The sequence below is a fragment of the Artibeus jamaicensis genome, unplaced genomic scaffold, assembly GCF_021234435.1.
Source record: "Artibeus jamaicensis isolate MK-2021 breed Jamaican fruit bat unplaced genomic scaffold, CSHL_Jam_final scaffold_286, whole genome shotgun sequence".
Taxonomy (NCBI): Eukaryota; Metazoa; Chordata; class Mammalia; order Chiroptera; family Phyllostomidae; genus Artibeus; species Artibeus jamaicensis.
In genome coordinates, this window is record NW_026522034.1 from 3994331 (window position 1) to 4003190 (window position 8860).

The following is an 8860-nucleotide window of genomic DNA, read 5'->3' on the forward strand; positions in this document are numbered from 1 at the left end:
GCTCCTTGATGAGGCCGACAGTGTGATCATGATTGTATTGTTTCCACCAAAATTAAAAAGGAAATAAAAATGCACACCACAAATGGGGAGAAAATATTTATAAAACACATAACCAGTACAGGACTTGAATCCAGAATAGAGATGGAACTCTTCCAACTCAGTAAGACAGACAGACAGGCTAATTAAACATAGGCAAAGGGTTTACACAGAAACATCATCAAAGATGAGATGTGGTGGAAAATGTATACATGAACAGATGCTTAGCGTTATTAGTCACCAGGGAAATGAAAGTTGAAACCACCAAGAAACACCATCACATACCTATAGAATGGATTAAAAAAAATAAAGCAAGCTAGTACAGAGTGACAATAGCCACTTGGCGGAGTCATAGCCACTTTGGGAAACAGTTTGGCAGTTTCTTGTGCAGTCACCCATGTGACTCAGCCACCTGACCCCGAGGTAAATGACCAAGAAAATAAAAGCATATGTCAGTTCAAAGACCTGTAGGTGGAGGTTTGCAGCAGTTTTTTTCATAATGGCCCCAAACTGGAAATGACCCAAATATTTCTTCTCTGATATATGGAAAAATAAATTTTTCCACGTAATGAAGTATTACTTAGCAATAAAAAGGAACAAGCTATGGATGCATACACCATGGATGAATTTCAATAGAAAAACAGTACGTTAAGTGAAAGAAGACAGACACAAAAGGCCACATACCATGTAATTCCATTTCTATCAGACTCTGGAGAAGGCAAAACTAGGGACAGAAAGCACATTGGTGGCTGCCAGGAGCTGGAGGTGGGGAAAGAACTTCGGCTATAAAGGGGCAGGAGAGAACTTTTCAGGGTGGTGAAGATATTTTACATCTTGATTGTGGGTCTTTTTTTTATAGTTGCACATAGTTGTCAAAACTCATCAAACTGTATACGTAAAGTGGGGGACTCCCACTGCATGCAACTTATTCCTTAATGCACTTGGGAAGAGTCAATAGCTATGAGTCAAAAATGAGACGGTCTTTGATGCCACACATGCTGCGCCCCTTCAGGTGGCCTCTGGGTGCAGTGACAGCGTTTCCTGGTTAGGAAGCTCACAGGCTGCTGGGATCCTGTCTCCTGCCTGACACGAGTGCTCTGCCAGCCGGGTCAGGCTCCTTGGGTCCAGGATTCGGTTGCCCGAGTGACCACAGGCAGATCCCGTGCCAAAGTTGTGGCGGGTACGCACACTGCTGCAGTGAAGGAGGGAGTTCCATCAGGATGTGACTGTGTCGATGTGACCAAGCCCAGCAGGGAGATGCAGCGAATGAACACTTAAGAACTTCTCTAAAAGGAAACAAAATGACAAGTTATCTACCCAACAGGGTGTTCCAGCAGAAATTCCGGCCGCTGCCTTTTGTGCTCCGTGAGCGTTGCACTCCCGCTCCAGCTGCCTGGGCCCGGTACCGGGTCCGCGGCTGTGACTGCCGTGCTGCAGACCCGTTGCCGGGTGCCGGAGAGCGAGGCCAGGCCCCGGGGGGTCGGACGGGTGTGGGCCGCGTGGGCTGCGCCAGGCAACACGGTGATACATTCCTTTTGGGAGCCTTTCGCACGGGGCTTTTGTCTCCATTGTCAGAGTAAAATTGGTGTGTGGGTGGGGTAGAGTGGCTTCTTCGTCAGATTTGGTATCAGGATGGTGCTGGCTTCATCAGATCCATTCGGGAGCATGAACTCAATGCCCTGTTCCCACCATATGCTCTGGAAGGATTTTAATGACTCTAGATTCTGTAGAAATGACTGTGCCTGGTGGCTTTTTTAGAGATGACAACTTTTAAACTCTCGTGTGGTTATCAATCTTTCACTCAGTCAGTTCTGGCGATTTACAAGTATGTGCCTAGAATATTATTATTTAATGCTAAAACACTCTAAGTCATAAGCATGCAGTTGTATATACTATTCTCTTAAATTTCCGAAGTCATGTCCATGGCTGTTAATATTCCCTCTTTCTCACCTCATGTTTTGTATGTTTGTTTTTGTTGTCCAGACTCACTGATGGTCGGTGCATTTTAATTTGCCCCTCCCTTCCACTGCCCGCAAACATCAGTCTAAGTATGAACCATGCTTCTCCTGGGAGGAGTCCCGTGTCTCCTCCCCCAGCCTGCATCTGAGCCCCGGTTTCCAGCAGTCGTGATTCCAGAGAGCTGCGAAGGAAGGGGACGAAGGCTGAACAGAGTTCCGGCTGCGCTTCAAAGCACAGGCACGCGGCTGTTTACCCGGTCCCAGAGGCCTTTGAGGATCCGGGGAAGCCTGCCGCCCCCACCCCCCTCCAGAATGCTCCTTTGTTTGAACCCTGGCATGGCGTCTCTATGCCTCCACCCCCCCCCCACCTGCAAACTGGGCATAAAACAGTGTCTCCTTCGCAAGGTCAGTGTGAGGTTTAGCTGGGCTAACCTTTGCAGAGCATGTAGGGCAGAGCCTGGCACGTGGCGAAGTGTGGAAGAGCTTAGCTGCCACCATGGCATGATCAGTATCCTCCTGCCGGGTCTTTTTTCTCCCCACCACACCCCAGAGGTACTTGAATTTCCTGCTCCAGCCCTGCTCCCCCCCCACCCGCCCCCTCCCCGCCCCGGGTCAGGTTTAATGCAGCTCCTGAGAATTGAGGCACAGTGTGGGCCGACGGAACAATGGAACGTCACCCCAAAGAGAAAGAGGGACGATGTGAGGAGTCAAGAAGGACGTGGTGAAAGTGGGCAGAAGAAAGAGTTTGGGAGAGCTGGGTGGTGGGGGCTGGGAGCCCGCTGGCAGCGAGGACAGTGTGCTCGCCCGGCAGCACCCCGGGGTGTGGTGAACTTCCAGGGACACAGCTCCCTGGCGTATTGAGTCCAGGCAGTGCAGACATTGGAGGCGCCGACCTCGGCCTGGGTGCCTCGGCCTGGGTGCCTCGGCCAGTGAGCCGGTGTGAGATACGTAGAGGGGACTGGAGACTGCCGGGCCCCTCTCTGGTTTGCTGGGCCTTCTAAGGCCTTTAGGGTGGGAGAAAACTGACTCGTGACACTCCAGCCTGGGAGCCAGAGGCTTAAAGCAGATTAAATGTGATTTTGAAAAATTAAAGGGAGTTGCTGAGGGGTGGAGAAATACAAGGGGACTAGATGGTAATGAGGGGAAAAAGACAAGATCAAAGTTTAAAAACATAAAGATAATTAAATGGAAAAAAAGAAGAAGAGATGATTTCACATAGTCAGGAAATCCCCATCTGCTTCCCCTGCCTTCCCTATTTTGAGTTGCAACATTACAGTGTTTCCAAGGCCTTCTCGTTCTCAGAAAGTTCTACAGCTTCCAGGGTGACATGTATCGTGAGCATCCTTGGGTGCCAGGTCCTGGCTGCTCTCCGCAGCTGTCTCCACGGGCTTCAGCGAGCCTCCTTCGGCGCAGGCAGCGCCTCTCATGCCCCCAGCCGGGCCTGCCCATGGGCACCTCCTGCATCGATCGGGGGACGCCAAGGGGTTTTGCTGAGAACTGTGCAGTGACCCCTAAACTGCTGGGGCTGCAGTGTGTGCCGGGATGCAGCACGAGTGAGGGGCCCATTCCTGTGTGTGACCAGCAGTCCTCAGAGGCTGTGAGTGGGCAGCAAGGGCACCACGGCCTCTCATCTTGAGCACAAAGTGGAGGAGATGGGTGCTGGCAGCTGGGCAGTAGGCGCCCAGCCCAGGATTGAGGGCAGGTATTGTCACCCTGGTCAGCTGGCATCAGCAGGGCAAGCAGGACCCTCCCTCAGCCGGTGGCCAGACATCACAGGGGTGAGGTGTGCCAGTGGGGGTGCCATGGGACGGGGCCAGGAGACCCAGTGCAGACGGGGCGGTAGGGGCTGGGCCCTGGGCTCCCTCGCTGATGCCAAACTTCAGAGGCTTCGTTTCCATGAAGTCTGTAAATACCCCGACAGCCTCCCACTCCTGGCCAAGCAGTCTGTTAGAGCGTTCTCTGAAAAGTCATTCCAACAGGTTAAGAAGCTCTTCACTCAAACGTCAGGAAGGACATCAGGCAGCTCTGCCAATCCTGCTGTGGCTCTCAGAGGTTTCCAGGATGCAGGCCTAAGTGGCTTCTTTAAAAAGGTGGGATGGTTGGCCCTGGCTGGTGTAGCTCGGTGGATTGAATGCAGACTGCAAACCAAAGGATTGCACTTTGATTCCCAGTCAGGGCACATGTTTGGGTTGAGGGCCAGGTCCCTGGCAGGAGATGCTCAAGAGGCAACCGCACATTGATGTTTCTCTCCCTCTCTCTCCTTCCCTTCCCCTCTCCTCTATCTAAAAATAAATAAATAAACTCTTAAAAAATAAAGTAAAACACTGCTGGTTTGTTACAAAAAAAAAAGTAGGATTTTTGTGGAGAGCCCGATACTTGAGGGTGCCGCTGTCCTGGGGAGCAGGCAGCTATGAGCATCTGGGGCTGCGGTCAGGGGGAGAAGGCCATCTGTGGTCAGGACAGCAGTAAGACCTGGGTCCCCGCTGTCCCCTAAAGTGGTTTTCATCCGCAGTGCTGGCCCCACCCAGCCAGCCACACCCTCCCCTGCAGGGACAGCCTAGCACCCTCTTTGCACCGGAGGCCTTTCTGAAGGTCCAGTCGGGTGTGGTGTCTAGTGGCCCCACATCAGGCCTCTGTCTGCAGGGAACCCTCAGGCTCCCCCAGCTGCAGCCTCTCCGATGGCTGCCCTGCTCTGAGTCCTATAGTCTGTCCCCTGCCTGCCCCACACAGGCCGGGCTTTCCCGTCACCTCTCCTTCCCTTCCCCACCTTCTCTGATGGAGCAGCCCCAGAGATCAAGTGGCCTCTCAGAACACAGGCGGGGAGACTGAGGCCCAGTGGAGGACAGACGCGGGACAGCAGCCAGGTGCCCTGCCTCCTGCATAGCCTCCGTGTACACTTCCTGCTCCCAGCTACGCCCACTCCAATTTTTAGTACTTAGCAAATTCTGTGGCCGTGACTGGGAGGGAGGCCGCTGGAGTCCCATTTCCCCTCCATGTGTTTCTGACAGTAACGAGAGGTGGTGAGGCTCTCAGCACTGGGGCTGAGCAGGCGAGGATGAGGGCTTCGGGGCAGGTGACCGAGAGGCCCTTTGCAGCCCAGGTGGACTCTTGCACATCAGCTGCTGGAGGTGCTGCTGGAGAGCCACTGGGTCTGTGAACTCCAGAGGGAGGGAGGTTCTGGGTTAGGAATGAAGATGACTTGCCCACCAGGCCTCCCTCTTTTTCCCAGGAGGCCCTGCGTGGTGCAGAGTGCCAAGATCGGGTAGGCCCGCAGACACCATCAGGGGCCAGAAGGGACCTGGGTTGGTGCCAAGGTCCCCCCTAACTGGCAAATTTTCTTAGAAATGCACTTGCATAACTAACTGTTTCTTAAAAAAGTGACTTCCAGACAAGATGGAGGTGTAGGTAGACACACAGTTGCCTCCTTGCACAACCAAAAGGAGAACAACAATTTAGAAACAAAAAACAACCAGAACTGACAGAAAATTGGACTGTACAGAAGTCCGACAACCAAGGAGTTAAAGTAGACACATTCATCCAGATGGTAGGAGGGGTGGAGTCGGGCGGCTGGGCAGTGAGGGGTCTCGGCAAAGCAGTGGCTAGTGGACCCTAGGAGCACAGGGTGGCAGCAGGCAGACCCAGCGGGGCTGCGGATTGCAGAGGGGTGCAGCATACCAGGTGGCTGGCAGACGGGTGGACCCACATTTGCACACGATAAACCAGGCAACACAGGGGAGTGAGACAGACCATGCAACCCAGGGCTCCAGCACGGGAAAATAAAGCCTCAAAACACCAATTGAAAGCTCCTGTGGGGGTTGAGGTGCTGGGAGACTCCCAGCCTCACAGGAGAGTTCACTGGAGAAACCCGCAGGGTCCTAGAATGTACACAAACCCACCCACCTGGGAATCAGCACCAGAAGGGCCCAGTTTGCTTAGGGGAAGCCACAGAGGGGACTGAAATCTGGCAGGGAGTGAAGCAAGCGCCATTGTGCCCCACAAATACCATCATGACCCAGCCACGAGGGTTGCCCGGCCCAGGTGAACAACTAAGGCTCCACCCCTCACTATATAACAGGCGCATCAAGACAAAAAAAAAAAGTACAAATGAAAGAACAGATCAAAGCTCCAGAAATAATACAAGGAAGTGACGAAGAGATAGCCAACCTATCAGATGCACAGTTCAAAACACTGGTAATCAGATGCTCACTGAATTGGTTGAATTTGGTCACAAATTAGATGAAAAAATGAAGGCTATGCTAAGTGAAATGAAGGAAAATGTACAGGGAACCAATAGTGATGGGAAGGAAACTGGGACTCAAATCAAGGGAGTGGACCAGAAGGAAGAAAGAAACATCCAACCAGAAAAGAATGAAGAAACAAGAATTCAAAAAAAATGAGGAGAGGTTTAGGAACATCCAGAACATCTTTAAATATTCCAACATCCAAATTATAGGGGTACCAGAAGGGGAAGAGGAAGAGCAAGTAGAAAAGTTTTCAAACAAATAATAAAGGAGAACTTCCTCAATCTGGCAACGGAAATAGACTTCCAGGAAATCCAGGAAGCTCAGAGAGTCCCAAAGACGTTGGACCCAAGAAGGAACACACCAAGGCACATCATAATTACATTACCCAAGATTAAAATGAAGGAGAGAATCCTAGAAGCAGGAAGGGATAAGGAGACAGTCACCTACAAAGGAGTTCCCATCAGACTGTAAGCTGATTTCTCAAAAGAGACCTTACAGGCAAGAAGGGGCTGGAAAGAAGTATTCCAAGTCATGAAATCCAAAGACCTACATCCAAGATTGCTCTATCCAGAAAAGCTTTCATTTAGAATGGAAGGGCAGATAAAGTGCTTCCCAGATGAGGTCAAGTTGAAGGAGTTCATCATCACCAAGCCCTTATTATATGAAATGTTAATGGGACTTGTCTAAGAAAAAGAAGACAAAAAACATGTACAGTAAAATGAGAGCAAACTCATAGTTATTAACAATCACACCTAAAACAAAACCAAAAACAAACTAAGCAAACAACTAGAACAGGAACAGAACCACAGAAAAGGAGATCACATGGAGAGTTAGCAACAGGGGAGTGGGAGGAGGAGAAGGGGAAAGAAGGTACAGAGAATAAGTAGCATAGATGGTAGGTAGAAAATAGGAGGAGGGCAAGAATAGTATGGGAAATGTAGAAGCTAAAGAACTTATGACACATGAACATGAACTAAAGGGGGGAATGTGGGTGGGAGGGGGTGTGCAGGGTGGAGGGAAGTGAAGGGGGGAAAATGGGACAACTATAATAGCATAATCAATAAAATATAGTTAAATTAAAAACAGAAAAAAAATAACTATTTCTTGGTTCAGCCAGGGAAGCTGGTCCTGCTCTTCCTCCTCTCCTCTGCCTCCTTCCAGCTTTCTAGCCTGTCCAGAGCCAGGCCACCCTTCCCCCAGGAACACCGAGTATCCCAGAAGCCTCCTGTGAGCATCAGCTGAGCCTGTGGCCTCAGACAGACTCCAGTTCTGGGCTTCCTTTCTTTCCTGGGAATGGGAACTTTTGATTCCACCTCAAGGGTCCTCAACAGTCTGGAATACGGTGACCTTGTCTGAGCTCTCTCTTGCTCACTTTTGGGGGTACCTAGAATGGAGAGGGGTGGGCTGGAATTAAGAGCATCTCGGAGGCAAACATGGGTGAGGGGTGCAGCAGGATGACGACCCTTGGACCGCAGGCTCTCACCTACTCTCCTGAGGCCTCCGGCCCAGCCCTGGATGGGGAGCGGCAGGGTTGAAGTGCCCTCCCTGTGCCAGGAGAGAGCTGAATCCTGGAGATCCTCAATGAGGGAAGGTGAGAGGGACAACCTGGGCTGGCAGTGCCCCAGGGACTCAGGGGGCTGGGGAGAGGACCCTTCTGGAAGCCTACCATGGCTCCAAGAAGCCCTTCCTGTTCACCCTGTCAGAAGACCTAGTTGCTTGGTACACTGAGGCATGAATTGCATGACAGCCAAAAGGGGGGCTTCCTTCTCCTTTGGGGACTTGGCACAAATAGGTGGTGGGTCCACAGTGATGTGGAGGGTGGGTTCAGCCCCCTGCCACTCACCCAATACTTGTCACTGCAGCAAGAACTCACTGGCTCTCCACTCCAGCATGTGAGCCTGGCAGGAGAGCATGCCCACTTGATGCTGGGGACACCATGGCCTCGGTGTAGCATGACTTGCCCAAAGTTTCACAGCCAGTGAGCAGGACAATCTGCCCTGGGACCGAGCCTTGGTTCTTGGACATGCCTCGCCCCGTTTCACTGGTGTTACTCCACTGGGAAGGCAGGGAGCTGTGGGGGCAGGTGGCTGCAGAGGTATCCTGAGCTCATGGGAGGGGAACAAAGAGGGCAGACACCCCCTTCTGCTTCTTCTGGCCATTACCCAGTGTCCAGAACCTCGGGACACCACCTCCAGGGCAGGAGAGTGAGGGCTTTGGCAGCCGAGGGCCTCCCTCCACCCCTGACTCCCACCCCCATCGGCCTCTGCCAAGGACACCCCTGTGCCTTCCCTTCCTGGGGAGACACTGCCTGCCGCATGAAGACTCCACAGTTCCCCCCAGGGGTTGTCTCACTGGGTGTGGTGTGCACCCATCTCCATCCCCTGTGAGCTGTGAGGACAGGAACTGTATCTGATTCTCCTGTGTGTGCGCAGCCTTAGCACAGCCCAGCATTCAGGAGGCGCTCGCTATGTGAATAAGTGGCTGGCAGAGTGAATGGCTGTGTATGAAAATGAGGAGGGTGGGAGACTGAGGCTCCAGGGGCGGGAGGTGAAGGAGTGGGAGACTGAGCAGAAGCCCCTACACCAGGGGGGTCCTCTTCCCACACAGAGGGCTTGGCTTTGG